This window comes from Neopelma chrysocephalum, unplaced genomic scaffold (assembly GCF_003984885.1).
Source record: "Neopelma chrysocephalum unplaced genomic scaffold, ASM398488v2 Primary Assembly neopelma1_80, whole genome shotgun sequence".
Classification (NCBI taxonomy): domain Eukaryota; kingdom Metazoa; phylum Chordata; class Aves; order Passeriformes; family Pipridae; genus Neopelma; species Neopelma chrysocephalum.
In genome coordinates, this window is record NW_020897741.1 from 799,429 (window position 1) to 824,566 (window position 25,138).

At 40.0% G+C, this 25,138-nt stretch overlaps 2 long non-coding RNA genes across 2 annotated transcripts; one reads left to right on the plus strand and one right to left on the minus strand.

Moving 5' to 3' along the window:
* Positions 1-535: 535 nt before the first annotated feature.
* LOC113970802 lies at positions 536-7,300 on the minus strand. The gene is made up of 3 exons (XR_003535338.1): positions 7,234-7,300; positions 3,095-3,270; positions 536-754 (listed from the first exon to the last, which is right to left on the minus strand). It is a non-coding gene; the product is annotated as an uncharacterized LOC113970802 (long non-coding RNA).
* Positions 7,301-15,802: 8,502 nt separating this feature from the next.
* LOC113970808 lies at positions 15,803-20,235 on the plus strand. The gene is made up of 3 exons (XR_003535340.1): positions 15,803-15,834; positions 17,088-17,311; positions 19,966-20,235. It is a non-coding gene; the product is annotated as an uncharacterized LOC113970808 (long non-coding RNA).
* The last annotated feature ends 4,903 nt before the right edge of the window (positions 20,236-25,138 follow it).

The window sequence follows — 25,138 nt, forward strand, 5'->3', positions numbered from 1 at the left end:
CAATGGAAATTGTGAAATCTTTTAAAAGCATTAGATACACTTAAAGCAGTGGCTGTCTTGTAATTAAATTAAAAACTCTGCCTCTCATTCTACAGCAGGAAAGAGATAAAGAATGCAAGTGTTTACAGTGATGATGGATTTTCAAAATAAAATCATGAATTAACTCTACTAAAAGATATTTAAGAAATTTTAAAATTTTTTCCAGATAGTAATGAAGAGCAATTCTAACTTAAAGAGGGATACTCTTAACATTTGTCAATTCATTTTGAAGTTGGCGTCACAGTATGATTTTCAATACAAAAAAATTAAATGCATTTATTTCAAATAGTTTTTCCAGAGTCAATGAAATACTTCAGAAATATCACCACAAAGAAAACAAAAGTGGCAATAAAAATGAATCAACTGACTCAAAGACATTATTAGCAACAACTTCTATTGTCCAAAGGGGTAAAACATAACTCTGTTGATGGAATATAATGGCCAGCATTGGAGATAGGAGTCACAGTCATCAGGCCAGGCAGCAATAACAACAATATTAACAGATAACTCATATTTATATCATTTCACTCTGTGCCCCAAGAAAAGTCTAATATGATTCTCCTCTCTGCAGTTCCGTGTTGACATCAGAATTTCGATGGGCAGCTTCAAAGGGCACAGAAACCACGTCACTTCCAGAAAAAGAGTGCTCTCAACTTTCATGTTATAGCAGGCATTGGAGCAGATTCGAAGGAGATGTTGGATCAAAGGATTCAGCCTGAAATAAATAAAAATTACACAAGTATTTTCTCCTCAGTAGAACAGCAATTCAAAGCTTGCCTCAATGAAAATGACTTTTGATCTTTGTTATTCAACTGGATTTGAGCTGGTAGGTTTTACATAGAGTTTGCATTTAAGATCTGCAGTCCTAGTTTTGGAAGCTGAGAATATTTCTGGGCTAATGGGGGCACACGCAATACTTAGTGTAGAAAACATCTATATATAACAATTATGGGAAGTACTAAAGGTCCACTATTCCTGATGGAGATGTTCATATGAGCCATTAAGCAACACATCAATTTCATGTTAGCAGAGAGTTCTCATTTTCAGTATTGCTGTAGGATTTTGGAACAAAGGATTGCTAAGAAATATCACAGCATAGAAAGATTATTATAAGATGCTTTCGACACAGCCTTCTGCCAGAAATGGTGTTTAATATGAGATATGTCACATATATTTTTTACATTGATTTCATCTATCTGCTTGTGCTATGTTAATTCTAAGATATTATGCATATAAACTGTATGTTTTTTATTAAATCCCTTCTTGAGATTGCTGAGTACAGTTTCATTAAGGACATTAAAAATGTGTATTAACTGATGCCTGTGTGGTTCTCTTAGTGGATTTTTAAAGTGTTGTTATAAATTTTTGAAGTGTTGCTGAGTTATAAATTCTCCCATAACTGAAACTGTAGGTTCTGAAAGATTTCCTGTGGGACACTTTTAGCTTTTGCCTGATGGAGTTAATAAATAAGGTAAGTAACAGTCTTATAAGGTAAGTAGTAGTCAAGAGGAAAATGCATTTGAGTGGAAGTATTGCACTAACTCATTGAAGTGCAAAGACCCATTAGATATTACAGGTTTCATTCTTGATTGCAGGTACAAGTGTAACCTTCTCCCAGACCAGCAGCCTCCAGCTGCAGTCTGTTCCCCATCTCCTGCTTCGTTATCTGACCAAAGGTACTATGACGATGTCCGTAGAACTTTGGAAGTGCTTTGGAAAGAAATATCTGGATCTCCTTTGGGAGCAAGATCCATATTTACCTGGCCACCATCTTGAGTGATCCTGAAGGTGGTTCAGAAAGATATGGTTTCTCTGAATCCCTTGGGGTGAAAGGATGATCTTTGAGAAAGTCAAGCACTTAAATTGTTTTCTAATATGAAGCAGATCTATTTTATATTTATTTGAAATTTCTTTCAGGTGTCTCCAAACCCATAAAATCCAAAGTCATGTTAAGTGCAAACAAAACTTTTGCCAGAAAATGTTCTCATCAGACCTCACATAATTTAACTTTTTTGCAACTTATTTATTTCTTCACATAAAAGCTTCCATTCACTCCTTATATTTTTATTGGGGTTTTTTTTATTGCTAACAAACCCAAATCACAAATTTGATTCAGCTTTTCACAGAAAAAAAGTAAATTATCATTACACCAAATGAAAAATCAAACCTATGTTTTTGTCAGAATACATATTTTAAACTTTTAAACCATTCAGTTAATTCATTTATTTTCATTTCAAAAGGATCAATTCCACTCAAGAACAATTGCTTGGAAAATGTGGCTGTGGTGTTGCTTCCAAGACTGTTCTGTGTGTTTGACCTGGACATTCACCGTGTGATGTACAATCAAAACACATTTCAGGAGTCAGATTATGAGCCCAATTTCCCTGAAGCAAAACTATAACCAAAATGAAGCATGTCCTGAGTGACTGGGGTTGGAATCCCCCACTGTCGTGTCTCACTCCTAAGTAGAAGGGGGCACCCAAGATTTGTAGATGACTGCGGTCAAAAAAGAACAGCAAAAGCCAGAAGGGTCCGAAAGACCTTACAAATTTTATTAGCAAATTACACACTCAGCATGGAAATTGGTATATGTTTTGTCCCTTCTAATAGTAAGATAAATAAAAGAATAAGAGAAAAGATGGAAGGAAGAGAGAGAGAGAGAGAGAGACAGAGAGAGAGACAGAGAGAGAGACAGATCAAATAGGAGAGGAAAGGAGAACACCGTTCATGGGTCCAGGGTCGATCCAGCCCATGGGATGTCCAGGGCCCTTGGGGCAGCACCTGAACTCTGTGGGTCATCCTTTTTATAGATAAGTTTTCCCTGCCCTGGGGTTGGTTTTCTTACTTCTTATGCAAATGAGTTATCATGCACAGTCTGTTCTTCTAGACCTTTCTGGAAATGGGCCAAAGGCCTTTCAGCATCTTTGTTGGTCTTGATGCCCCTCTATTCATCCTGCCTGCTCCTTGATCCCATTCCTGCACTTGTGCTATTCTGTGCTGGGAGGTCTCCATGGACCAAAACAGGGAAGCTGACCCCCAAGAAGTGCTACCCTACCTCTGCACAACCTCCTTCTCCAGCCAGGTCCTGTTCTAACTTGCCCATTTGCACAAGGGTCATTGGTTTTTTAGACATTGCAGTGCCCAGGCTTCTACATCCTACTTTACTGTAGGTTTTTTCATAGTGTGCACTATTTCCATTTAGTAGTTGATTGGCATTTGCTGACAGCTTTGCTAGAACAGATCAGCAAAAACAGGTGAGATTTTTGAGAAAAGGTGCAAGACAAGTTAAATCAAAAATAACACCTGTAGGAGCAATGAAAACCTTTCATCTCCCCTCACTGAATGCATTTCTTAACACACTAATAGATCTTCTCCACAAAGTGTGAGTTTCGAGAAAATTAGGTATTATGGGACCAAGATTTAAAATAGTATCTGTGTTAATATTATCATTGTTCAAATTGAAATTTCTACAGTAGTCTGATTTGATAAATAAATCAAACAAGTATGTTTAAATATGGGCAAGAACACCCAAGGTATACTAATTTTCACTTCCACTTTCCAAATCTATTACACATGTGCCAAGTTATTTGATGCAGTGGAATCTGTCAAGAAGTCTCTTCACTGAAAGCGTGGTCAGGCATCGGAATAGGTTGTCCGGGGAAGCAAAGGAATCACTGTCTCTGAAGTGTTCAAAAACATGTAAATGTGGTGCTTAGGGACATGGTTTAGTGGTGGACCTGGCAGTGCTGGATAAATAGTTGGAGTCGATGATCTTAAGATATCTTTTCTAACCTAAATGATTCTATGATTCTAAGTATGCATTTTGTCCTTATACTCAGCATTTAAAAGGTACCAGAAACCGTGAGCAGAAACAGGCCATGCATGGCTTAGTGCAGTAGAGAGAGCATGAAACTCCCTGAGTTTCAAAGAGTCACAACTCATTGAGAAATGACACAGCAAATGAGACAATATAAACTCCATAGCAGTCATCTGTCTGACTAAGTTAAACCCCCAAAATGAGGAAGATGAAGTTCCCCTCTGGATGCTTCAAAGGCATCTTCCTGTGTTTATAAAAATGTACACACACACAAGCATCAAAGTATGTGCTTTCTCTGCAAATTCTGCACATTCCCCTTCTCTAGTTAAGCCCTTAGTGAAACCTCAGCACATATAGATTAATCTTGGGTAGGTGTTATTTGAGATAACAACTGAACAATACGATCCCTTTCTGTGGCATCACAAAAGATTAGTTATTTAGAAGAAAACAATTTCCTTGCTAACTTTGTCAGCTGACAGGTTTAAGGAGCTGCTTCTGCAACAAAAGTGCTTCAGTGCAGGCTTAAGGGCCATGGGTGAAGGAAACTTTGCTATCACAACATTTACTGCATAGGACCTTGAGATCAACAGTGGATGACTATCTTTGTGTTTTCAATTCAGCCCTGCTCAACAATATTTAACTCACTTCTAAATCAGAATCCAAAATCTACCTTATATGAATATAAACACTGTTATCACCTTACATCATGTTGGAGCCTGCCGTGGACATAAAATTGCACTGAATTGTTATTATTAGATGTAATTGAAAGAAATGAGATCAAAATAACTGCCTTATTTGGGAGCTGTCTGGTCAGCAATGTCTCTACTTACTATCCTAATATCCTAATGTAAGCCTTAGAAGCACACATTTCATACTTCTGGTCTGAACTTGGCATATGTTCATTCTACTGCAGAAATACAAGGAAAGACATTTGGCTTCCTAGATCAGTGGATAAGGACCTGGAAGGTCAGTGTATTGGAATATGTATTTACTGGATTAGCAATTCTGCAAAGTCATCTTAAGAAATGCAGAGAAATGCTTCTATCTTGCTTGGCTTGATGCCTTGCTATTCATAAAAACAGAATCCATGACCTTTTCATTTAAAGTCTTTTGCCTCCTGCCTGAATCTTAAATCAATCCTGTTGCCTCTGAGCATTGCACATTTAATTCTTAAAATCTCCTCTTGAATTTGGCTCAAATTCCTCAAAGTCAACACTGCCTACGGAAGAAACCTCTTTCTATCTCAGTGTCTGAAAATAATAAAAACGCATTGTCTAAGAGAGGTTTCCCTTGTATGGCTATGGAAATTACTCTGGAGTTTGCCAACCTGTCCTATGTTCAGTGCCTCAGCTCAAATAAATCCCAAGGCTTTCGGATTACCATGCAGGAGTAAGATGCTTTTAATCATTAATGAATCCAATCAGGTTGGGAATTGTTGTAGCATATGGCTTTGAACAGTAGCAATACAAATACACACAGGTCAAGATTGAACTTCTACAGAGCAAAAAGCGTAAATTGTGGCTAAATGATAAGGAAAGGGAGATAACATATGAGATATGTTTGGACAAAGGTTCTGGCTGTCCAGCTCACATCTGAAAGCTTATATGCATTGTATAGACCAGATGACTGCTTTTAGACAGCTAAACTTATCTGGTAAGATCCTGACCCTTAATGAAGGGTAATATTTTATTTAACATGAAAAGAGGAAGGATCAATCATGGGTTAATTCCCATTTAGTAACAGACTAAACATATCAACCTAGGTGCAATAACAGCTGGTACATGTGCAGATGAAGGAAATGAGTCATAGAATCATAGAAAGGATGGGTTGGAAGGAACCTTTAAAAATCATTTGGTTCCAAATCCCCCTGCCATGGGCAGGGACACCTTCCACTACACCAGGTTGCTCAGAGCCCCATCCGACCTGGCCTTGAACACTTCCAGAAATGGAGCATCCACAACTTCCCTGGGCAACCTGTGCCAGAGCCTCACCACTGTCAGAGAAAAAGATTTCTTCCTAGTACCTAATCTAAATCTGCTCTCTGTCAGTTTGAAGCCATTCCCCCTTGTCCTATCACTCTGTGCCCTTGACAACAGTCTGTCTCCAGATCTCTTGTAGCCCTTCTAGGTATTTTAAGGGACTCTAAGGTCTCCCTGGAGCCTCCTCTTCTACAAGTTGAACAATCCTTTACTTTCAAGTAAAGGTTTACTGTTTCAATTCATCAAGCTACCTTATAGGAGGAAAAAAAAATATTATTTTTTGAAAGGTACGTGCATTTATAGGTTAAGAAATGTATTTTTAAGTAAATTATATTTTAGTGTAAGTTTATTATAATTCATTGTGTTCTTGTTTGTAAGGCATTTGTTTAATACTTTAATCCCTTCATGTCTTAACATGCTTAAAATATTGACAAGCTCCATGGCCTAGTTCTACTTACAGAATGCAATGTCACAATTCTAAAGGAGAAATTGACAGAGAAAATTTTATTTTGCTTCAGTTGAACAACTGAAAGCAGGTATTATAAGAAGGAGGACCAGATAAGCATGGTAACAGGTAGGTGAAACATTAACCCAGAAAGGTTCCACAGAAACATTGCCATGTGACTTCAAAGTTTCTAGTCCCCAGAAAGGATGAGCAGCTGGAAAAACTGCATAACTCCATGTAGTTTGATATTTCTAGAGACTTGCAGCAACTGTCTGGTCCTGTATATCACAGGAGCTCTAAAACCAGCCTTTGCTTTAGAAATATCCTTGCCTGAAATACTTAAAATCGTAAAAACTGACATGAGGACTTGAATACAGGGATGAAGGGGATCTCCTTGAGAATTTGTGGAAATAATACAACTAAGTCCAAGTGCTCCTACTTTCACTGGAAAGGCAGGTGCTGGTTTGGGAGAACTTGTAGATGAAGGAAAAATCATAGGATAGCTGGAGTGAGCATTCTTTACTCTAAGGGTGGTGGAAATTCTTTTACTACAAGGGTGGTGAAGCACTGGATTGAGTTGCCCAAACTGACTGTGGACTCACCATCCCTGGAGGTGTTCGAGACCAGGCTGGATGGGGCTCTGAGTAACCTGGTCTAGTGGATGGCATTCCTACCCATGGCAGGGGAGTTGGAAGTAGATGATATTTCAGTTCTCTTACAAGCCAAACCATTCTGTGACTCTATGACATCAAGAATGACCCTTCCATGGAGGTGTCTATACCCGTGTGTCTGCTGGCATTGGAAGTGTCTAAGCAATTTTTGTCATCTGCACAGGTCTGAGCTCTGTTCCTTAAACATGGTTGTCTAGCCCCATGTGCTCTTGAGCCCAGTTGTCATCTACACCAGTCCCACATGCTCGTAGTTTTGTCCCCTGCTCAAAATCACACACTTACCTTAGAGTCTCTGGGAAGTAACGGAAGTGAATAAATATATCTGTTCTCTTTTTATATGTCATGCTGTAAAAGAAAATAAAGTTGAAGAGCTATGATAGATTGCTGAAGAAGCATGTCAATAGCTGACTTGTTTTCAGCAAAATTCACTTCCTGTTATTCAGTTAAAAAAAGAAAATTACTGCATTTCAAATACACTCTATTTTAGAATTTCATAAACAGACTCAAATTCTGTGGCAATCATGAAATTTGCTTTCCTTATTCCGATATTTCAGTATATTCTGTTCCACAATAAATTAATTAGGCATTTTTTCCATATCCTGTCCAAGTGACTTCCATTGTGCTTCTGAGCTTTAATTAATCTGCAATTGCTCTTTCATCCAAAACACTTAAACATACATAATTTTAAATACTGAGGAATATTGACTGATTTCAGTAGGATTCTTTATATGTTTCAAATTATGTGTGTGCTGAAAATAGGGCAAAATCTAGTTCTTGGCCTCTAACTAGATTTTGTTCCACTTATCACCATCTTCTGGGCATGGCCATTCAAAGAGTTGACAGAATAAATTATGGGACGGAAGAAAGTAGGAAAAAAATGTTTTGTGTATTAAGACCTTGTCCCATATATCATCTGGTCAGAACGGAGTAACATCTCATTCCATTTATATCAGTAACATTAGTTCTGAATTTCATGAAGAAGAATTACATGTTCAAAACTGACTTGGTACTTTGCATATTTGAGTGTGCTGGAGGTTCTAATGCAAAACATTAGGAAACATTTTGCTAGTGCATCTTATTTCTTTTATTCATTGCATTTTATAATATGGAATCTCAGATTTATGATCATTATTTAATGCATTTAATTAAATACTAACCCATTCTATCTGAGAGTCCCATAGTCAGGAAGGACTCATACTAAGTTACCAAAGCTCCACACTGTAAATTTGGTCTTGTTGATCCAAAATTGTGAATATTCCAGCACTGTTCCGCACATTTATAAATGTTGTCACAAGAAATGACTGAATTGTCATTTCTACAAAAAATTCCTATCAATATTTTAATAAATAAAATGATACATTATTTCTTTATCAGTCAAGCAAAATATTGAGCTAAATAATGAGCTTAATTTTTTCACTTGTGTGAATTACTTACTTGGAGTAATATAAGTGCCTCTACTCTCTTACTTGTTTGATGATTCTCTAATTATTTTTCCTGAAGCTTTTGTAGCATAATTTCACTTCCCCGGCATTTCTTTCTCAGGGGCTCAAAAGATCCAGCAGCAGTTTGAATTAAAATCTTTATTCATTATTTTAAGCATTAAACAATTTAACTCATCTCTTACATGTCACTGCCATTCAAGAACCTCAAAGACTTTAGAAATTGTATCAGCTCAATTTAATTTACAGGCAAATGAAGATAAAAAGCAATAGAGTGACTGGACCAAAATTAACCAGTGAGTCTGTGGCAAAATTGTCAGTGGCACTGAGATCTCCTGTCTTTCATCACATAGACGCTTTCACTAAGCCTTTCACTTTTTTTTTAGTTCCCAGGGAATAGTGGAAGGTGCCTAAGGACTTCAGTTGTGTTATTATGACACCGTGCTTGGCTGTGTTGGTCTCAGGAGGGAAACTTCTACACTATATGCACTTTCCTGCAGCTTGTACCAGGAATGTGGATAATCCAGAGGGAGCATTTTTCCGGAGCAATTTTCAGTTTTCAGAGAAAAGTAATGGTACTTATGAGTCATGCCACCTGAAAAAAAGCCAGGTATGTGTAAATGTTCATAATTCAATATCAAGACACCTTAGGTGGCCTTCCGAGACAACCAGCATCATGGAAGGACATGAAGGACGCCAATGAGTGCATAGCTGGCATATGTGGCACAAGACAAAACCTACAGGAAAGACTTCTTCTTCTGGAACAATAGATGGGGACAGACAGGATTTCTTAGGGCATCCTAAGTGACACAAGACGTGTTTAGACATCTATACCACAGCCCCAGCCACTGGGTACACAAATCTCTCTAAACTCTGCTGACTACAGCACAGCTAAGAAGCCTGAAGAGCCTATATATACCTCTACATAAGCAGCTAAATTTAGGCACTTCAAACTGTTTGAATCTAGTTTAAATTTCAAACAAAATCATAAAGCCCATAAATTGTTTCACTTGACATGCCAAGTGCATTTGACAAAGGTCTGAATGTGACTTCTCTAGAGAAAGGTATTTCCTCAGTAAATTATTATGGAACTAGTTCAACTTTGTGCATGTTTGTGGTGGGCTGATATATAGCTTTTCTTTATTAAGCATCACAGTTTTTCTCCTACTTTTAATTGTGCTCCAGATGTTCCTGACAGCTGCTAGAAGACTATGCCATCTGAGCACTCATCAAACACACACAAAAACCAGGCTAAAGGAGAAAGAGTTGCTCTGCCTGCATGAGGACATGCAACATGAGTACCCACATCTGAGCCAATCACTCCCTTTTCTAGGCCAGTAAAAAAACAGTAAGTAGAGAGCCCTTGGCAACCAGATCTAACATTGCAGTCCCTCTTGCTTTGAGCAGAGGGGTGCTCTAAATGACATGCAGGAATCAGCTCCAGCCTAATTTTTTTCTCAGTTAATATTTCTGTTTTTTCTCATAAATATGCACTTACTGTCCTGTGAGTCATCAGAGCTTTTTTGGACATTTAAGCTAGAAGGAAGGAGATTAAAAGTACTTGCTTTTCTCTGTTTTCTATAAAAGAAGCCTAGAAGATCAACTCAAATGAAGATGTTTATATTGAAAACATCTTCATTAGATTAGCATTGTTTGGAGCACTGGGTGAAGAAGCAATACTCTAATTGTCTGAGCTTCTGTTTAAAACTGATAGCATTTAAAAAATTCTGGTCTGTATTTTTCAATAATATTGTGTAAGATAAGAAGAACCACAACAGTTAGTTATTTTTAATGCTATTCCCAGCTAAGCCCTAACTCAGTAATACTGAAACTAAAAATTGTGGCAGAGATGATTCAATGGCTCTACATTTTCTAGCCTTTCATTTCAACCTATCAAACCCTATGGCATCAGCTGACTATGTAATTAAGCTCACTGTTGTGAGAGGCAGCTGACATCTGTACTGATCAACTAATTAGTAACATTGCCTTAACTGGCCCTGTATGACCGCAGCCATGCCATTAAATTCTGACTTAATCAGAAAAAATGGGTAAATGCACTCAAATTGCTTATTAGGGATGGTGTACAGTCTATAACAACTCTTCAGCATGCACAGGAATCACATGGGAAAATATTGGGGGTCCCTATTAAGAGTATTTGACAATCAGGTTCCAATGCCCAGTCCATGGCACTTTTTACCCCTAGAATCACAGAATCAAAGAATCAGTCTCTAGATATAGCTGTAAAATATCCCAAGGTTTCCTGCATGAGTTGTCATTTCAGCTGCAGACAATATCTTTGATTTGTAAAAACTAAAGTCACAAGTTTGATGCACACTTTGAGCCAAATATTTTCATAATTTCAAAGAAACATTTAGGTGTACAGAGAAGAAGTCAGGGACACAGAATATGAATAGGAAGTACATTTCCTCAGGATCTTCCAAAGAAATGTGTTCATCTATAAAGTCATAAAATGCGTTTTTGGCAAGGAGTATAATTTCTTTAAAATATCTGTTACTAAAATAGCCTAAAACTGGGAGCTTTTGGATATGCGTTCTAGTTGTCATCATGTTTGAACATTCTGTTTCTAATCTGGCTGTCTTAAAAGGTTTAATTGCAAAGGATAGAACTAAATTAAAGATAAACTTTCAACTCTGTTTAAGCTGTGTGAGGTAATTATACTCACTGAAAGCAAACTCCAAAATGGCACAGTGTCTATACTGTTAATTACACTTTGTTCACAAATAGGAGCTTAATTGTCCATATCAAATGGCATCGTCACGTTTAATTATGTAAAATATTGTAAAATGTACAATAGGATCACTAATTCATGATATGAAGTGAGTCCTCCTGAATATAAGAAATGTCATTTCTGGACCAACTACAAAACATGCCCACCTGCTAAAGTCAGTAATGTCACTTTGTAGACATTCATAATGTTCCTTCTCACTGAAGACCAGAGTATTTGAGCATTTGTTGTTCACCTAAAAATAAACAGGGCAAATCAAAAACTGCACATTTGTCATAAGAATGTATTAAAAGAAAGGTTAAAATTCAGTTGCAGTGCAGAGAGAGGTATATCTCTCTAATCATTTATGTTCATGGTTCTGTAAGAATCAGGAGCTGATTATAAGAAAGGACAAGATAATTAGGATTTCTTGCATGACTACGGTTTTATGGCTCCCAACCTGGTGCTTCCTAGGGGAAGGAAGAACGGTTCTATATGTGGATCTGAATGCACAAAATGTAGTACATCCTAGAGAAAACAGCAGCTCAAAGGCTGCTTGATCCTCCCTGTTCAGCAGCAGCTGAACCAAAGCCTCCAGGCACTCTGGGATGGGGCAGATGACTACACTCACTGTCCCCTCAAGGAGCCCCCAAAACAGAAATCAGAGGCTGCTGTACATCATTCAACATCTGCTGGTTGTTGCCTCTGGTAACTGGGCTCATGAACCTCAAGGAGCATCATGTATTTTATTTAGGCCTCTTTAATAAAACAGCCTGGGAGCAGGAAGCAGAGCCTGTCATTCCCCAGTCATGTCTCATGAATGAATTTTCACTTCTTGTTCTCCCTGTGTCCTCATAAATTTTGCTGGCTTGTCTTCACAGTCTCAACTAGTAGGAAATAGGGAGTTTCTGCAGATGTTTTTAGTTAATACCTAGCTGGTTCAAGCACTTCTTCTTGAAAAAAGAGTAGCTGAGGCTGAAGAACTTCAGACTGAGGAGCTCAGATGTCCTTCATCCTTGTTGAAAACAATAACTATCACAGTTCTTACAAAAAAAGCAACCTTCTTTCTCTATTTCCTCTCTCTTCAAATGGAAAATGACCCAGCTGTGTGTATCCAAAAGTAGAATTCAAGTACATGAATCTAACTTTTGTATAGGTGCCTACATCTAAGAGAGAAGGAGGACTTTAAAAACACTACTCCAATACATTATTCCTGTTTAATATCTTTTACATCATCATACTAGTGTGAAGAGTCTGTGTGTTGCCTTACACTGTACCGGGCTTTATTTATGTATAAGGTGGCAGTGGACCTCTACAGTCACTGATTCCATTCCTCTTTCTGTATTTGTCTTTAACCTGTTTGCAAACAAGTCCCACATGTTCCCTTAATTGTCCCATGCGCCTACTATGTCACCGGGAAGGAAAGACCTGGACTTAGAAGAGGAACTCAAAGAGAAATCGGGTGTTGTAACAGCAACAATAGTTTGGGACAAAATGTGTTTGAGGGAGTTCATTGAATAGAATTGAATAGTGTAGTTGAACTGGGATTTCTGAACAAGTATAGCCTAGTAATTTTGACAGATTATGACGACAGTCTGGACAGCAGTTCTGACAAAGAAAACACATGGATCACACCAGACGCAGATGTGGCTAGAGGTTCTAGAAGGAAGAGTGGCAAAAGTGACACCCAGACAATGGGTTTCAGTAAACAGGAAAATAACGTTTTAATTATGACAAAAAAGTTTGTGGTTAAAGACTCAGTATTTAATTATACTATTATCGGTGGCTGCAGGTCTGTTTGGAGCTTACAAACATGAAGCAGATACCAAATCCCTCTTGTTCCTTAAATCACTAAACCACAGTTTGCCAGACCCTGGGTGAAATTCCTTCAGAATTTTCTGTCTTCTTATTTTATCTTCCTGAGCATTTACTATACCAGAGATATGCTTGCACTATGCACGGATTAGCACAGGTCGGGGACCACTCTTGATGTTGGAAAATTTGGACCTGGCCACAGCTTTTGAAAAGCAGGGAGTTAGAAGGGTTAGCCATGTGAGTACAAATGAACAGTCCTCACTTAATTTACTAGTTATAACTATGGCTCATAGGTATTTGGTTTGGCCCAGGATGGTTATTCTTACATTTTAAACTTGTAAAAAATCCATAGAACCATGAAAAATAGAGATGAAATGGACTTCTATGTGTTACCTATTTTGTATTTGTTCCAAGGCCATATCAGCATTATTTAAACCTCTCCACAGATCCTGTTACTATTACACAGTAGTATAATATGATGACATTTCTGCAATCCATTCATCATAGCCTTTTCATGCAGGAGGAATTGTACTCAGAAGAAGGTCTGCAATGGTGCTGAACTGCTTTTTAATTACTTCTTTCAGTGTATTTACCAGGAGGCAATTTCTTCCTAATCATCATCTCTGGAGAGTCAGCAAATACATGGATTTTTATAGTTTTTTTCTGTCTGATGGGGCTTTGAAAGAGTGCGAGGAGGAAGGTGATGATGGCTGGCTGTACTTGGATTCAAGATCATAGCTAATGCAAAATTAAAGTAGAAAAGAAGCAGATGCTTCCTAACAAAGCTAAGAACAACTCTGGTTAAACATCCACTGTGGTTACATAGTTGGCAAAACGAGGCCCTTCCAACTTTCCAGATCTGCTGAGGCTGCCTGTGCTTGCAGTAAGCAGCAGTGAATGGTCACAATCTTGAAACCTGCTGTATTTCATTCTGCTGTTTTTAAGTTCAGCACAGCAGAGTGATTTACTCCCTCAGGCCCTGTAATACACACCCAATCTTCATCAAACACTTTTCATTACAATTTCAGTTTCAGAATGAAAGCTGCCTTTAATATCACAGATCTCTCTTGCAAAAGAAAAAAAAAATCCTTTCCCTTCTTTTTTACTTGGGAATCAAACCCTTGAAAATCACTTTTTTTTTCATTCCAGCCTACCTAGAAAGGCAAATAAAGGCTATTGTCAAAATGTATAACTTAACCATTAAATGAAAGTGATTTAGAAACCAATCATTTGGGAATAGAAAAAATCACAGGGTTCCATTCCAAGCACATTGCCAGTAATAGCTGGAATTGAGAACATTGGCTTTGGTATGCCTTTTCTGAGTATAACGTAATTGAATCGACATGTTCCTATGGAAAATTTTTATATTGATGAAACTGCACTTTCCCATTTAAAAAATGCCAGGTTTCATCCTGAGCACATGGAGTGAAGGTTTTTTGCAGCATCTCAAAATAAAATGGTAGACATGATTATCCCTAAATCATCTTCCCACACAGTAGACAGATGTCAAAGATCAGCACTAGTTCTAGCATTAAAACTTTTACCACATCCTTAGCAGTTTGTGCTCCATCCACTCTGTCTTTTCATTTGACACTCACATTGCAGTGGGACCAAACCAGCCAAAAACACTTTGTGCAAAGCACTATATAATACACATTCAAGAGACTTTCACCTGCATCAGCCAAGATTATGGGGCAGTGAAACCAAAACAAAGGAATGTAGGATGGCAATGACCCTATTCATAATTCTCCTAGTGTTGAACATATAATTGATGAGCAGGTACTGGAAAGATCTGACTGTACATGTACACCAGAACATTTCAGCTCAGCAATACTTCTGTGCTCTTCAGTATTTTCTTCCAGCCAGAAGTGGAGTCTCTGTGAACTTCTGAAGTCCTGTGTAAACTTTTCTGTTTGGAATTGCAGCTCCCTATGTCTTTGCAAAGTTCATCCTTGCTCTTCAAGAGACAAACAAACGCTCGGGGCTGCTGGACCGGCAGATCCAGCGCCTGTGCTGCAACACACAGTCAGTAACATCTGCCAAAGGGAGCGTGTGCCACCGTGTGGTGATGCAGCCTCACCACATCAGTCTCGTTTGTCACCAGCACAGAGATGTAACCAAAGATAAATTTACAGTGAGGGAGAATCCTCCAGATCCCACCAATTTCCCTACTCCCTTTAACACCTTGGAAGATGTCTGATAGGACAAGGGGTAGTGGCCCAAGTTGTGCCAGGGGAGGTTCAGGTTGGATATTAGGAATAATTTCTTCATTGAAAGAGTGGTAAGGCACTGGAACAGGCTCACCAGGGAAGCCATGGAGTCACCTTCCCTGGAAGTGTCCAAGAAACCAGTAGATGTGGCACTTTGTGATATGGTTTACTGGGCACAGTGGTTTTTGGTCAAAGGTTGGACTTGATCTTGGAGGACTTTTCCAACCTTTGTGATTCTATGTCTCAAGGGTTTTTTGTGTGTCTGTAGTATTGCTTCACTCAGTCAGAGCTTTTGAAGGCCATCAGCAGCAAAAAGCCACATCAAGGCTGAGAGCTGGGGTGCCACCATGAAGATGTGACTTGGACTTCTGTGATGCAGGGAAGACCCCTGGGACTGCCACCACCCTCTCTGAGCATTCCCAGCCTCCTCACCCTACCGTGATGAGGTTGGTTTCTCCATGCCATGAGCCTGGCCAGCAGTAGGGACCCAGGTCTATTCACAGGCAGGGCCTGTTGGCTTTTTCAGCTCCACTGCCTGAAGATGGGCTGATGCATAGAGATGGATCCAGGCAGGAGCATAGTGCTCTGCCCTCTGCACCAACCCTTTGTAATATCTCATGGGCATCACAGAAATGGGAGATTCCAGCTTCACCAATACTGCAGAGAAGCTCCTGACAAAGGGGAATCTTGTCAGGTGAGGTTCACTTTGGTTGTGGATGAGACTGAAATGTCCTGAGCTTACTCATGCACATCTCCACCCTCCCTGATCTGTGCTTCTCCTGGGTAACTGATGCCTACACTGGGTCCTTCCCAAAAGGGCATGGTAGAGCAGAGGTGTTGCCATGGGGGAAGGGCTGCAGACAGAACCTACACAGGGATGCATAGCACCCCACAGCAGCTTTAAGTGCATTGCCCCAATAACGTAGAGGTAAGAGGATGACCAATGTCCCACCATGTAGGATAACTCAGTAATGACCTTTATCCTGAGATGTACAAGCTCTGGGAAGCAGCCAAATGCAGATGACATCACTCATTTGGAAACTAGACACAAACAGAAGATACCATCTGAACTTGATAACGTTACTGATTTTCTACTGTAGAATTCCCAACATCTAATTTTGGGTTTTCTCCAGGATATTTGATTGTAACAGAGATTCTTAGAAAGGTTAAAATATGTTTTTTACCCTGGAGAACTTATAAGGCAGGGAAAGGACCAAAATAGGATATGGGTGTCACCAAAGGGGAGGTGGGAAGGACTGCTGGAGGAAACCATCCTTCTTTCAGTAAGTTTTTGTAGGTGACAGAGCTGGAAAAAACAGAGTGGTTGTCCAGACTTTTTCAAGAAGTTGACACATCTTTAGAGGATGACTTTCATGGATACTTTCTTGCCTGTGACATTTCCATCATCTCCAGACAGACTGTTTTAAATCTAATCCTTGAGCCACTGCACTATTGATCGCAGGCAGCCACAGAGAAAGTAATTGAATCTATTTTATTCTTCTCACAGTTTCCTCTCCCCCTCTTACACCTAAAAAAGCCTCTCCTCTGATTTCCCTCCAGCTTATCTCCATGTCCATCTGATCCTTCAGGTGACAGTACTCCTCATAGGAGGAGAGGAAGCACCACAATCCAGAAGCTTCAGTATTCCTTCTTCCCTCTAGATGGTGCCATGGACTTTCTCTGGAATAATGCAACTTCCTAAGGTCGAGGTTTTGGTGGAGAGGGATTCTTCAGGTAGACCTCAGTGGCAACTCTGGTAAAGGCTGTGCTGCCTTATAGTCGAGAGACATAATGGGAAGAGGAAATATAGCATTCTTCTTTTTTTTTTTTATTTAGTGAGTGCAGTCTGGGATAGAAGAATGCCCTTCTTTGTTGTAATGTCTTTGATATCTTCCCTTCTTTTTTCATTGTATTTCACTTTTTTGCCATCTTTTCTTTATTGCCCAGAGTGGTTCCTCTCAGTGGAATATAAAACAAATCATACAAGAGCATTAAACAGACCTTTGAGACACAGGGAGCAGGAGTTATCTGTAGGTAATGCTGTCTGAACTAATCAAAGACATATAGTGAAAGGGATGAAAGAAGGATGGTTCCTCCTAAAGTACATATCTGAAATAGAGCAGTGTTGGCACCACGAGCAAAGCCCCATTTCCCTCCAGATTCTGGAACAGGTGAGATGAATAACATTTAAAACTTCCAAAGCAACTAAACAGCACTTTTTTTGCATTAAGTACCAGGCACAACATAGGCAAAAAACAGACAGAAAAGGATAGCATCGTTTTGTTGTGGTAAACCTGGAAGGACATTGTATTCACAACCCACAGGAGTGGTAGGTTCATTATAGTAATGAAAAGATTCATTTCAAGCCAAACTAATCCTGACCTGGAGATGGCTCAGGTGTGGCCCAGAGTCCAGTTTCAGTGGTTGAGGCTTTTCTTTGCTGGCCTAAAGAGTAACTCCAGTGAGACCCACAGGCTCAACATTTAAATCCACATATTTATCCCCGTGTAGACTTGTTCTGCTTTGACACATCATTACATCCAGAGGAGAAGATGACAGAGAATCAAGTTTGACATCTGCAGGGTTTTGGGTCTGAGCATCACAGTGAGTAGGAGGGAGGGACCAGAGCTGTGGGCAGAGAGCATGAGAAATCTGTCCAGAGCTCCAAGGCAGGCCTGGGGTGGCAACTGCAACAGTTCCCACTAAGAGGTGCACTTTGCCACCACATTTATTCCTCTCCCTTCCTTCTATAGGTGTCATGAGGCAATAAAAATAAATGTATCTTTCCAAGAAAGATTCTGTAAGTGTAGCTTTGCACTGACAAATTGCAGCTGCAGTTTTAATAGGGAGGCACGGTTTTCCCTAGTCCTTTTTTTCCCCCTGGGAAATGCAGGAATTGCTGTTTTCTCTGTCATTCTGTATCAATGTCATCTGCAACTTTTCTCCTTTATTATAAGAGGGGGAGTAGGAGGAAATTGCTTGTCACTCAGTGGCAATATGCAGCTTTTATTTACATGGGAAAGCAATAAAATTGATCGTTTCTGAGCTGAACATAAGTCACTTGGCTGGAGTTCAAGGTAAAAGGGCATGTGGGCAACCCTGCTTTCTAATCCATGAAGGAGGGGACCACTAGGCACAGATCTGGTCTCTGCCTTGGGCAGGTCACTTACTCACCTATATTTTACTTTAACCACATGAAAACAAAGCTTTAACATGAATTCATTTCATAGAAGTCTTGTGATATTTAATTAGATTGTCTTGTAAAACTCCAGAGAGTTCTGAACAGGAGAGCTGACACATCTTCATTTGATATCAATAGATATCCAGAGACAGCTGATAGAGCTCTGCGAATGGTCCTGACACATATTGGTTTTAAAACCATGTTGAAAAAGCAATGGCAGTAAGCACAGAAAGGGGTCATGGATTGAAGGACTTGGAAAAACATCTTGCACTGGGAATCCTTCAAGAACTTTGACTGCAATGATATGATCTTTAAGGTCCCTTCCAACCCAAACCATTGTACGACTCTATGAATTCATTTTGTGTGAAGTGTTGGAGAGTGTCTGAGAATATCAACACATTTATGAGTAAATATCAGAAAATACTGACGAGCTTACAGAGCTCTTAAGAAGGCCATATTAAGAACGAGAACTAAACAACCTGTTCTCCTCAACCTAGGCTGCTTTAAGAAAGGGCAGTTTAAAAGTAAACAAACTGACAGTCAGTTCTCCATCTCTGAGGAATACATTCTGCTGTGGGACACAGTGGGACAAAGAGAAATTCAAGTTATCCAGTAACTATCCTCAGTGGTAAGTCAATTTTCAGTTACATGGTACTGTGTAAGGGATGGCTGGTAGAAATCACTAAACCTGCACAATCAATCACTTCAGTAATCGACTGGAAACTTGGAAAATCAAGTTGAGTCGCAACAAGATGAAAGCATTTTCCTTCCCACATAGTGACCCAGTAATGAGAGACCAGGGCTGCTTTGCTGACAGGAATGTTAAATGCTGCGATTTTTGAGTGAGACAAATCTTGTGGGGACAGTTAAGATCTCTGTCCACAAACTCCGTCCTGGTCACGTACTTAGATCGTGACTGCTAAAACAACGCTGTCCTTGGATAATTCAAAGACCATTTTCACTTCATTCAGTCTCTTTTTCCTCCAAGTTAGGTATTTATTTACAAAAATTCCTCAGAAAGAACAGGTTGAGTGGGTTTTCTCCATGGTGATGTGAACCCCTCAATGTACTCACACAGGTTAACTTTGCTCTGGCAAGTGCCATCCCATTCCCTCTGGCCGTATCCACCATATGCAGTGTAAGGCCAGGCTGGATCAAGAGCACCCCAGCCCAGCTGCTGTGCCCAAGGAAGATGCCTGAACAACTGCTTTGCAGGCAATTCACCTTTTTCTGAAGTAGACAAGTAGACAAGAGTTGGTGTGACTCAGGGCTTGGAAGTGTCTGGGTCCAACCTCATTTTCTCAGTGTGTCACTAGGATGAATAGCTCAGCTGCACTGCTTTGTCCCACGGAGATGTGACATTAGATAGGTGTATTCCACCCTCAGCACCCCTGCACTTAACCTCATGGAAGGCATTAAACTCCTTGTGCTGGTCATCCTCCCCTCTCCAGCTTACCCAAGCTCAGTTAGAAAATGTGACTTATTGCAGTCAAGCTCCTCATAAGGAGAAAGATGCACCAAGCATGCCCTGTCAAAATCAGAGCATTCACATTTGTCAGTGGATGTCAGAAAAATAGACAGGCTAGCAAAATACACATCTGAATGTAGCTACTGTATTTTCTGAGGGACTATTTCTTTCTGCAGAGCCCATAAAATGTGTGCTGCAGCTGTAGCAGAGCTCCTGAGAGACGAATGGCATCTCAGAGCATAACTCCATGCAGCAGCACTGCCGGGAAAGCAAGTTCAAAGGCATCCAGCTCTCTCCAGAGAATACAGCTATGTGAGACCCTGCTGGATAGATGACTGGGTACCTGTTTTAGCACCAAAGTATTATAAAGAGCTTGTTCTGCCTCCAGGCAGTAATTTGCTGAAGCACACAAGACACATTTCCCATTGGCAGGATGAAAAGAAAACTTTCACCCCATTTTTTTTTTTGCAAAACACTGCATGATGTCACCTCTGAAAAGAGCTCTATTGTACATGTGGACCATGACAAATATGGATGGAAGAGAACTAAAATGACAGCTTGTGGTGCTTGTATAAACACACATTAACCCTGCAGATCCAGGGTTTCAGTTAACACCAAAGCCTGGGTTATACCAGATGCCTTGAACTGAAATCCACAGGTATTGTGCAGCTTTCTTGTGGTGTTTTCTTAGCACAAAACTGGTGAAGTGTCTTGTCCATTTTTGCTTGCTTTATAAGAAGACTGGGAGTTCAGGAAAAAAATCCAGATTTTTCCATTCACAGACAGACAATGTGATGTGCTGGTTTCCCATTTGTTTAGATAGGTGAATATTTTTAACCTAGATTGCTACTTGAAAAGACAGAGAGCAAAAAGCAAATTAGATTTTTCCCAGGCTAATTCTTCTCTCATTTCCTCCAATTTTACACCAGTGACATTAACACTGTTAACTTTTGATTTACACTGGTACCAGGGAGAGAAAAATGGGCCCTTGAAGAGATGCCTTTAATTCAAAGCAGCTGGGCAGAAAAAAGGTGGTGTGGGACAATTCTGTTCTCCAGGAAAATGAGAGCTGACATAGCCATTAGCTGTCCCTAAAGACACCTGTTTTAATGCATTGCTTTAGAAACATAGCTAGTCATTCTTGCTGTATCTAAACCCTACCGTGAATGAGTGGCTTTCTTAAATCACTAAGTTAGTGGAAAGCCCAAGGCGGGCTGGAAGAAGCTCACATCTAACTGGAATTTGACTCATTTTTAATCTTACCCACTTCTCAGTGCCAAGCTTGGATCACCAAACAGGGGAATATGTTTATTATTAAACTACAGAACTACACAAACTAACAATTAAAATCATGGTTGTTACTCTATATAAGCTAAGGAACAGTTTCTTATATATTCTGTCAGAGCCACAGCCTTCCTAGTCTGGTAACTTGCTGAAAATTGCTTTTAGCTCTTAATAAGACCTGGGGGAATTGAGTAATTTGCTGTGTTGATTAACATGCATTAAGTAGAGGGACAATAATTCTTTTGCAATAGAAGTTCTGATTTAGCTGATAAGAGCACGATCAAGTAGGTATTCAGCTCTGTTTGAATCTGCAAATCAGGTTTATATCCTCCTCTTTCATGGCCACTTTGGATGTTCAACACCTTTGACTGTGAAATCACACTCATTTAAATGCCTGCATATGGGACTCAGTGCCTGCCTCTAAGCACTGGATTTTGATATTTTCAAATATTTTCCTAATCTGCTTGGCATCTTTTCACTGCGGTGATTTCCATGCTTTGTATCTCTGAGTGTCCAGAATGGCTTCAGGAGGGTGTTGTCGTGACACACAACACAGAACAACAGTTTTTTATTCCCCCTGGACAGCAGATAATCCACACTCTTGCATCTGGGAGCAGGGTTTTCTCTCAAGTGGCTGCTATTATGCAGGTTGGTCAGAGCCATCTATTACACAGGGTATTTCCATGAGCAGCAGAGCAGAGGATTTTCTATTTGGATGTCTCTCCCAGGGAACCACTGCAGAAGGATGGCAATGATGTCAAAAGAGAAAGAAAGTGCTGATATGCTAGGCAGGCAAACACAAAATGTGAAAAAGCTCTCAGGTGGGAGACCAGCAGGGACCACCTGAGGTTGGCAGTGAACCACACTGGCGCATGGTCAAAGCCATGCTAACAGCTGTGCTGCCTCCTGCAGCCAAAAAATTAGACACCTTGGGTGAATTTCCTCTTTTTTCTTTTTTCTTTTTTTTTTTTTTTAATAAAGGAGGCATACCACAGTCATCCATGATTAAAAGCTGAGAGAAGAAAAGAGTCTAGGGTCCCCTTATAGCAGCCTTCCCGTACCTAAAGGGGGCCTACAAGAAAAGTGGTGACAATTATTTAGCAGGGCTGTTGTGACAGAACAAGGGGTAATGGTTTTAAATTGAAAGAGGGTCAGTTTAGATTAGATGTAAGGAAGATGTTTTTTTACATTGAAAGTGGTGAAACACAGGCACAAGTTGCCCAGAGAGGTGGTAGATGGCCCATCACTGGAAACATTTGAGGTCAGGTCGGACAGGGCTCTGAGCAACCTATCTAGCTGAAGATGCCCCTGCTCATTGCAGAGGGGTTGGACTAGTTGTCCTTTAAAGGTCCCTTTCAACCCAAACTATTCCATTTTTCTATTACTAGCCTGACATGGCAGACTGGGAAGCAGAGATACAGCCCTTTCCCATCTATCCAACCCTGATGGTCAAACATGGAAATGGATTTCCCAGGTGGTGCCTTGTTTCTTCGGCCATGAGCTAGCCATGTACCAAAGGGTTGTCTCTTTTGATGGGAACAAGCAAGAAGAGCTCCACCCATGAATTACATTATCCAAAGAATTCAGTGAACTTGGACAGGGTCACACAGCCCATAACTTGTCCAGGGCTTGTACAGCCTACTGGCCCTGTTCAGGAGCCTGTCACACACTGGCAGAGCACATTACAGTCCCCAAAGCCACCAACAGGCTGACAGAGGAAGCCAGTTAGATACGGCTACTGCATGTGGTATACATCAGCAAATAGGGTGTTTTGGACCCAGCTGGAACCCCTGTGAGTCCTTAATATTGAATTTGCTGTGGCAAGAGCAAAAAACAGATGGTTCTAATCATTGTACAGTCTGTCTTCTGCAGTAGAGCCCTTTAACAGCTCAGGCAGAAACGCTGGATCTTTCAAGGACCTGAGGGAATTGTCAGACCCCAGATCCAGGCCTTATCACTCACCCTGCTTGCTTCCTATGTGCTACAGCTCATTAACACCACTCCTCTCCAGCACGTTCAGCTCCATAGCGGGATGAGCTGCACAGGCAGCTCCCTTAATGCACTGTCATCTACTAAACACCTCACCTGAAAGATTATGCAATTCAAAAGCCAAGAATAACTTATTTCTGTGGTCTTTAGGGTTTTACAGTTGGCTGATATGGAGCAAAGCCTGGGACTGAGGGACAGAATGCAGAATAAACTGAATTTAGGCAACAATTTTTCTTTTCCTCTGCAGAAGAGCCGCACAGGGAGGGACTGTATTTTCTCACCTTTGTCTGGCTTGCGCTCTCATTCCAAGGAGGAGAGAGGACATATCAGTGCCTCAGCAGACGTCAGGAAACAAGATGTTATTTTTTTTCGTTTAAATCACAGTTCATACAACCCTGGAGTGAATGAGCTGCTACCTGAGGGGTCACAGCCTCCATGCAGCCATGTGTTTGCGGCTGCTTGGCCAAATGTCTTCTTCCTCCTAAAATATTTGCAAGGGTTCTGGGAGTGAGAAAAAGGACTTTTAAAAAATGTTTGCAAGATGTGAACCTCCAGTTCAACAGTGTCTACAGAACTATCTTCTTAGCAGCTCTCAAGAACTAAAGGAAGCATGGGAAGCCTCCAAGGAAATCTTTGACTGAGGCCATTCAATAGAAGATGCTTGCCCTTTCAGAACTGAATGAAATCCTCAGCAAAGGGTGGACTAGCTGACAAGTCAGTTTTCTCTAGCAAAAATTTCTCACAATTTTGGGTTTCTTTCCTTTTTTTTTTTCAGTCACTTCTGGGCTGAAAATACAATTTGAAAAATTTCATAATGGAATAGAAATTAACCAAGTTGTTTCCCTCTGAACAGCTTTGAAGCTAACTCTCTCTGATATACTTCATATCAGTAACACACTCCTCATTTCACTGGCACCTAACCAATGAAAAATACAGGAAAATAAGGAAAACACAAGCAAGAAAATAAAAGTAAAACCCCTAAATCAAATACATCATTAATAATTGAAAATAAAGGCAACATTAAAAAAAAAAAAATCCCAAACCAAAACAAACCCCACACACACATGAAAAAAGCAAGCAAACAAACAAACAAAAACCCAAAAAACCAAAACAAACAAAAAAACAAACAAACAAAACCAAAAACAAACAAAACAAAACAAAACAAAACCTAACAGGATTACAGGATATTTTTCCAAACTTGATTGTACCATTACTTAATACTGGTAATCCTTCAGACAGTTTCAGGAGGATTCAATAGGAACTTGCCTTCCTAAAGAGCACGCATACATATGACATATAAGACTGTTGCTTGTATCCATCTTAGAACTCCTGGCACATTTAGCTTATTTAAGGGAATCTGAATTTATGGAATCATAGAATAATTCAGGTTGGAAGGGACCTTTATGGGTCATCTAGTCCAACACCCTGCAATGAGCAGGGGCAAGGGAACATAGAATCACAGAATATGTGGAGCTGGAAGGCACCCGTCAGAACTGTCGAGTCCAACTCTTGGCCCTGCACAGGACCATCCCCAAGAGTCACACCATGTGCTGAGAGCACTGTCCAAACACTTCTTGAACTCTCTCAAGCATGGTGCTGTGACCACTTTCCTGGGGAGCCTGTTCCAATACTAAACAACCCTTTGGTTGAAAATCAATATGTGGCTCCAGTAATGTTTTACTAATGATTTACTACGAGTTTGCTCAGATTGCTTAGATACTTAGAACCTGTGAATCACAGACACCCACACCCACAGATGTCCTCAAACTCTGAAGCCAAGGTAGAAAATGACCTTTAAAATAGTACTTTTTTTTTTTTTTGCATTCCCCAAACTGCCATAAATGATTCCAAGAATGCTAGTTGTCAGCTAAGAACCATTAGCTAGAAACTAAAATAACAGCCACAAAACGCAGCATGAAAAAGCCTCCAAGGATTTTGCATATCACTACAACACATGAAGTACAAGAGCCACCAGCTGTTCTTGGGAACAAAAGCTTGCTCCTAGTCTGGCCACCCCAGGCAGGTGTCCAGTGTCCTGCTAGAATATGCATCTTAAAAGACTCTAAATGTTACAGT